Source organism: Octodon degus, unplaced genomic scaffold (genome assembly GCF_000260255.1).
Source record: "Octodon degus isolate 3935 unplaced genomic scaffold, OctDeg1.0 scaffold00085, whole genome shotgun sequence".
In the NCBI taxonomy this organism is placed as follows: Eukaryota; Metazoa; Chordata; class Mammalia; order Rodentia; family Octodontidae; genus Octodon; species Octodon degus.
Window position 1 is genome coordinate 4,510,374 of NW_004524661.1, and position 6,000 is coordinate 4,516,373.

Genomic DNA, 6,000 nt, shown 5'->3' on the forward strand with positions numbered 1-6,000 from the left:
CAGGGTCTCCCTACACATCTCAGATTCATACTGATCTTCCTGTCTCAGCTTCCCCAGCGCTGTTATTATAGACATGTGCACCCACACCTGGTTTCAGTGGCTGGCAGGGTGTGGGGCCAGCCTGGCATGTGGTACCAGGGATTGAACCAGGGCCTTGCACTTGCCAGGCAGGAGCTTACACCGTTGAGCTATCTGCCTAGCCCCATACAGTACCAATTCTTTAGCAACTTACTTTACCAATTCTAGAGACCTCACCACTTAATAAAGTACCTTGTATAAAACAGGTATTCCATAAATGTTTACCAATATCTCTATAAGGAGAGGAAAAATGAAGTACTTAAAAGCTCATGTATATGGACAATTTCATGTTACAATAACAGCATCTTAACAGTTGATAAAGTGCTTTCACATAAGTTCATGAGAAACGGGTTGTTGGCTTTCCCTTAGCTTGGCAATAACTCATAAAAAGATAATAAATTAAAGAGAACTAACTGACGATATCTCTCTGATGAGTTTTCCATCTTGACATGATGCCAAGTTAATAATATCCTAAAATAATTCCACTAACTGCAATTTATAGAGCCACTACCATCATCAAAAAGTAAAATTACATTCAAACCCTAAAACAGGGGCTTACACACCAATAAATGGCATTAACATAAAAACAAACCAGATGCTGGTGAACCAGGAAGAGCAACATGACAAGCACCCCAGCCCATCGTCAGCATAAACAGATGACAGAGTTTTAATGTTTATTCACACATGAACAATGAAAACAAATCATACTGGCAAGTACCTTCAAATTAAATTCATACTTGCTTGAAATGGCAGAGACTTATGGATTCGCTCAGCTGACTGGTTACCCTGGGCATGCCTGAGCTTCCTTTGGACAAGCTGGCTTCCTGACACATCTGTGACCTGGGGATAAGCTAGCTGTGTACATAATATTTATATTAAAAGAAAATGGGCTGGTGTGATGAGGGACAATAAGAAGGATGAGGGCAGAGTTTAGCAGATGCAAAAGAGGAAAGGCACAGAGAGCACCTGAGGGCTGGCATCTGGCCTCATGTCATGGATCCTGAGGACACCTCAGAAAGCCCCCAGGGGAAGTGAGCCACACAAGGGTACACACGGGGCCTGTGCAGTGTACTTCGAGGATGCATATAGGGATGGAGTGGCAGCCCCCAAGGCAGACTGATGGTGCTGCACACACCATGGAGTCCTCAGCCCCTGGGTGAGGGGAGGGTGGCAGGACAACACACCCAGATGCTGTGGCTCTCCTCAGAATGTGGAGCACACTCTCTTTCCAAGGAGTGGGACCTCCCCAGAGCCTTCCCCACAGCAGCTTCTCCTTATTCCTTCCCTGGGAACGAGAGTAAAGTCTTAAAGGCATGAGCAGACTCAGCACCCCAGTGAGGTCACATTCCCCACCCTCCTCTGCTTCAGGTCTTCTTTCTCTTTAATAAATCCTTACTGCACTTAAGCATGGTACCATGTGCCCTGGCATCTAAGCCAAGAAGGCTTGGGGCTCCCAGCAGCTCCTGAGCACACCTACAGAGTCAACTGTACCATACCAGTCTGCCTTAAAGCAGCCCCTCCTGTTAGCCAACAAGATTTCAACTTGCATGGACCAGCAAAAGCTCGGTTCTCAAGCTGACTTCATCGGGTGAGGCAGGGTGCACAACCTCACTCTAGTAATTCTTTGCTGTGGAATCTTTGAGGTTGAATTTAAGCCTTAGCCTCCTTATTTGAGCAAGGGGCCAGAAATAGGGCCCAATGTCACATTGAATGAGTGCTTACTAATCCCTTGTGCTCTTGTTGGCTCTTGGACTAGCACAGTTCCCGTAACTATCAGCAATTTGTGTCCTCCTAGAGTTGACATGGCCATAGAGAGAAGGAAATTTTAAAAAGCATATTATCATATAGTTTGCTGCTGTGTTCTAGGGTGAGAAGGAAAGACAAAAAGCACAGTGAGAAGGAAAGAAAGGAGAAGACAGCCTGGGGCTGAGGGTCGGGGTTTTTAAATAAAGTAGTGAAAGAAACCTCTGAACAAAGATGTGACCGAGATGAGCGGCTGAGCAAGCAAACAGCAGGAGGAGGCAGAGGCCTTGCAAGAGCGCGAGTCCAGCACAGACGTAGGGCTTCTAGTGCGGGTGGGTGAGGCACAGCAGGAGCCAAAGTCAGAAGATGAGGCCTTGAGCTGCATTCATGTGAAGTCTGCTGGGCATGATGAGCAGAATGTGCTTCCAGAGAAGGATTATCACGAGCCCTTCCAGGTGCCAGGCTCTGTCAAGTCCTTGCATCCTCCAGCCCTCTCAACCACTTCCCCTCCCAACCCTGTGTGGGAGGCACTAGCGTTGCACTGGTGTTACAGTCAAGACGCTGAGCTGTAGGCCAATTCAATCATTTTCCCAAGGTCATAAGCACTGGTAAACGGTAATGAGGGGGTTCATATTCAGAACTTGAACTCTCGCTGCTGCTCCCTGGAGGCTGATTTTAATCATTAAGCAAAAGCGGGTAGTAAGGATGGTGGAGACGCGGGAGGGGCCTGTGGGAAGCAGGGACGCGCACTGAGGATTGGGGCAGCAACCGCAGAGGAGGAAGCGTGAACTGAGCACCTAGGACATAAGCAGAGCACAAGGCAAGAGGGGCAGAGGACACATCAGAGCAGGCAGGGACCTGCCAACTGCACAACAGCTGCTCAGGTCAAAGGGCCCAGCCACACTCCTGAGGGGCTCAAGAACAGAAGGCAGGGTCAGGGCCCATCCGCAGGCTGGCAGCAGAACAAGGTGAATTCATGAGACCAGGAAAGGCTTCGCACTGTGCTCATCACAAATCACAGACAACTCGTAGAAGGTAGCCTGCTCCCTGTTTAGACTCCTCTGAACCAAAGCATGGCAACTTCCTCTTACTCAATGGAACCCAATATTTTGAAATAGGCACTCTTGCTGCTTCTTCTAGTGCAAGCAATGCTTGTAGTGAACACAGGCCCCTGGTGGAGAACGTGCCACATACTGCACGGACCACACTGAGCATATCATCTCATTTTATCACCGAAGCACTATCAGCTGGTTGATCTCCAGCCCGAGTGGAGGACACTGAGGATCCAAGCACCTAGATCACTCTCTAAGCCAGGCACTTACGGGGAAAAATCATCACAGCCTCCAGGGTCTGCATAGCCCGAAGCTTGCACTCATATCACCGGCCACACCACCTCCCACGCTACGACCACGTTAGATGTGTGAGGAGGAAGGACAAGCGGAGCGAATGCTGCTGCAGCTCCGGCCTCTGGCTCTCCTTGCTCTCACAGCTGTCCCTGCGGAAGCTCTGCTCTTGCTGCTTGGTGCCTGGCCAGTAGGAAGGGGGCTGCTCAGCATCTACCCCATGTCAAGGATGCTTCAGTTTCTCCAGACTCTCCACAACTCCACAAGCTCAGAAGCTTCAGGGCTCACCACAACCAGGGGCTCAGCTGCAGGACTAAAGATCTGGCAAGGGGTTTTGCAAAGAAGCTCAAAGCTTGGCAGATAATCACCTCCACTCTTTCCCTGGGTTCCTCACTGTGTACCTCCCAGGGGGTCAGTCATTGTACAAAACCCTAGTCATTCTCAGCCATATTTAGGTCATTAAGCCACTCAGAGTCTTCTGTACATAACCTCCACCACGTAGGAATTTCCACATTTTGATGACGCCTTCTTATGGCAAAGGTTGGAACCTGATTTTCCAGCTTTCATTTTAGTTGCGGTACAGGCTGTGGCTAGAGACCCCTGGCCCAGACATTCACTGAAGAGCAAGTGACATGGGGTGGGGACAAGATGCCCACTTTTTTGGGGCATAGGTTAAAATGAGTCATTTCACAAAAGTTTAATAAAATAAAAATGCTACTCCTTCTCAACCACTTCCCCTTCTCCTGCAACCAACTGCATCCTGCTTACCTAATACAAGAAAATCCTTTTCCTGTTTTTGTGCAGTACGTGCAAAGAAAAATGGCAAGGGAACAAACAACAGGAGCTAGATCAGCTGCGATTGCACACATGGGGGAGAAGAACAAAGAAAGAGCAGGAAACAGAAACACAATACCAAACACAATAAGCCCAAAAGGAATAATTATATTCTTACTTTGTACCAGCTGGCTTGGGAATCTCAAAGCGCCACACCTCTATCTTCTAGTTTTCTAAGCAAGATGCCCACCAATGTGGGCAAAACCCCAATTTCTCCAGTGTCTTTGAGGCATCACTGGAAAGCAGACCATGGCTAAAGATTTTGCAATGAACAAGACAGAGAAAACTTAGCATCTCCTACTACAAAGCCCCCATTGCAGGTGAGCCGCTATTTTTGTTCATAGTAAAGGATTTAGGGAGAAGTCTGTTCTGTGTCTATTCTAAATTTAATTTTTTTTTCTTAATTTTTTTTCTGTATTTTAGGGAAGGGTCTACAGGGTGTTCAGGGTCTCACAACTAGATGGGAATCATAGTGATTCTTCTGTTTACAGCCTCCCAAGTGCTGGGATTATAGGCATGTGCCACCATGCCCAGTCTCAATTGTGGTCTCAGTGCACTCCAGAGGTGGGGCTGGCACAGCAGGCCCAAGGATTGAACCCCCAGCCCCTGCACCTGCTTGCAGGTGCTTTAATCCTCTGAGCTATTTGGCCAGCCCAACACCATCTATTCTGATCAAACATCCATGGTGCTCCATACACTGAGGATATAGCAAGGAATGACAGATCATCACATTCCTTAAAGTGCCAAAAACCAGACACTTAGCACTGACCGAAGAGTTGGTATTTCTGCAAGATGATGGCATTGAGGCAGAGAAGAAAGCAAGGAAACAAATGTACATTGTTCCAGTTAGTAGGAAGGAAGAAAATAAGGAAAGGAGAGAAGACAGTGGAGAAGGAGAAAGGAAGGGAGAGGGGGAAGAGGAAAAGAAGGAAGAAAAAGAAGAAGGAAAAATAAAAAATAAACCAAAGAGATGACTTAGAGAAGAAGATATGAATAGAAAAGATGTGTCCTTCTTATAGGTAGGTCCACTATTCTCACTTGGAACATGGAATGGCATACCCTTACCTATTCATCTAGAAATGAATGTCTGCATCCTTGAACTCCAAGGAGCTCAATTCTTAGGAAACTTTTTTTTGTTTGTTACCCTAATGCTTGGCAAATTATTGAGAAGTATTTCCCATCTTGGAAGAGTATTGCCTAAGATTAAACTAAAAAACAAGGCAGAGCAATTGCAGCATATACTTCACTTCCAGAATAACCTAAGTGGCAGAGGCTTTGTGGCGGCTCTCTACTTCTTACCTGCAATTTCAAAGAGTTTCTTAGGAAGATCCCAAATGATTGCCCATCTCAGATGCCTTGTCAAGCACCAAACATTAGCCATCCATCCACTGCCATGATCAAATGAGACTTTGGCTTCTCTTGCAAAGTCCTCTCTTCAACACAAATCTACACCACAAGTGGCTGACATGACACATGGTCAGTGGGGCCATTGCTAAACAGATGCCTATTTACCTCCTTCTGCCACTTTGCTTGGTTAAGGTCATAGCACATGACCTAAGACAGTTCTCAGCCTGGGATGTTGTTGGAATAACAAGGAGGACTGAGCACTTGTTTCCTCCAATAGCTCCATACTGAAAAACGTGCTTCAGAAGGCAGCCAAGGAAAAGGAGAGCCAAGATCTAGCAAGACTGATATGATCCACTGATGCTGAGCAAGCAACTTCAGCCACAGCCAAGGACAACACACTCCAAAGATTTTTCAGTAAAGTAAAATAAAGTCTTACTTCTCCCTATAATAATGTGAATTGATTTTCCTTCATTTACACTGATAAGAATACAGACAACACATTCCTTGTACCTTTATTTCCCATTGCATACAACCAATCTGACCACACGCATAACCAATCCTCTACAAGGGAACAAATGTACATTGTTCCAGTTAGTAGGAAAGAATAAGAAAGGAAGAAAATAAGGAAAGGAGAGAAGACAGTGGAGAAAGAGAA

General features: G+C 46.4%; 1 protein-coding gene across 1 annotated transcript in view; it reads right to left on the minus strand.

Annotated features, from left to right (window-relative positions):
* Positions 1-6,000, minus strand: part of Dock2 (dedicator of cytokinesis 2) — a 478,084-nt gene that overhangs the window by 380,103 nt on the left and 91,981 nt on the right. The window lies entirely within an intron of this gene.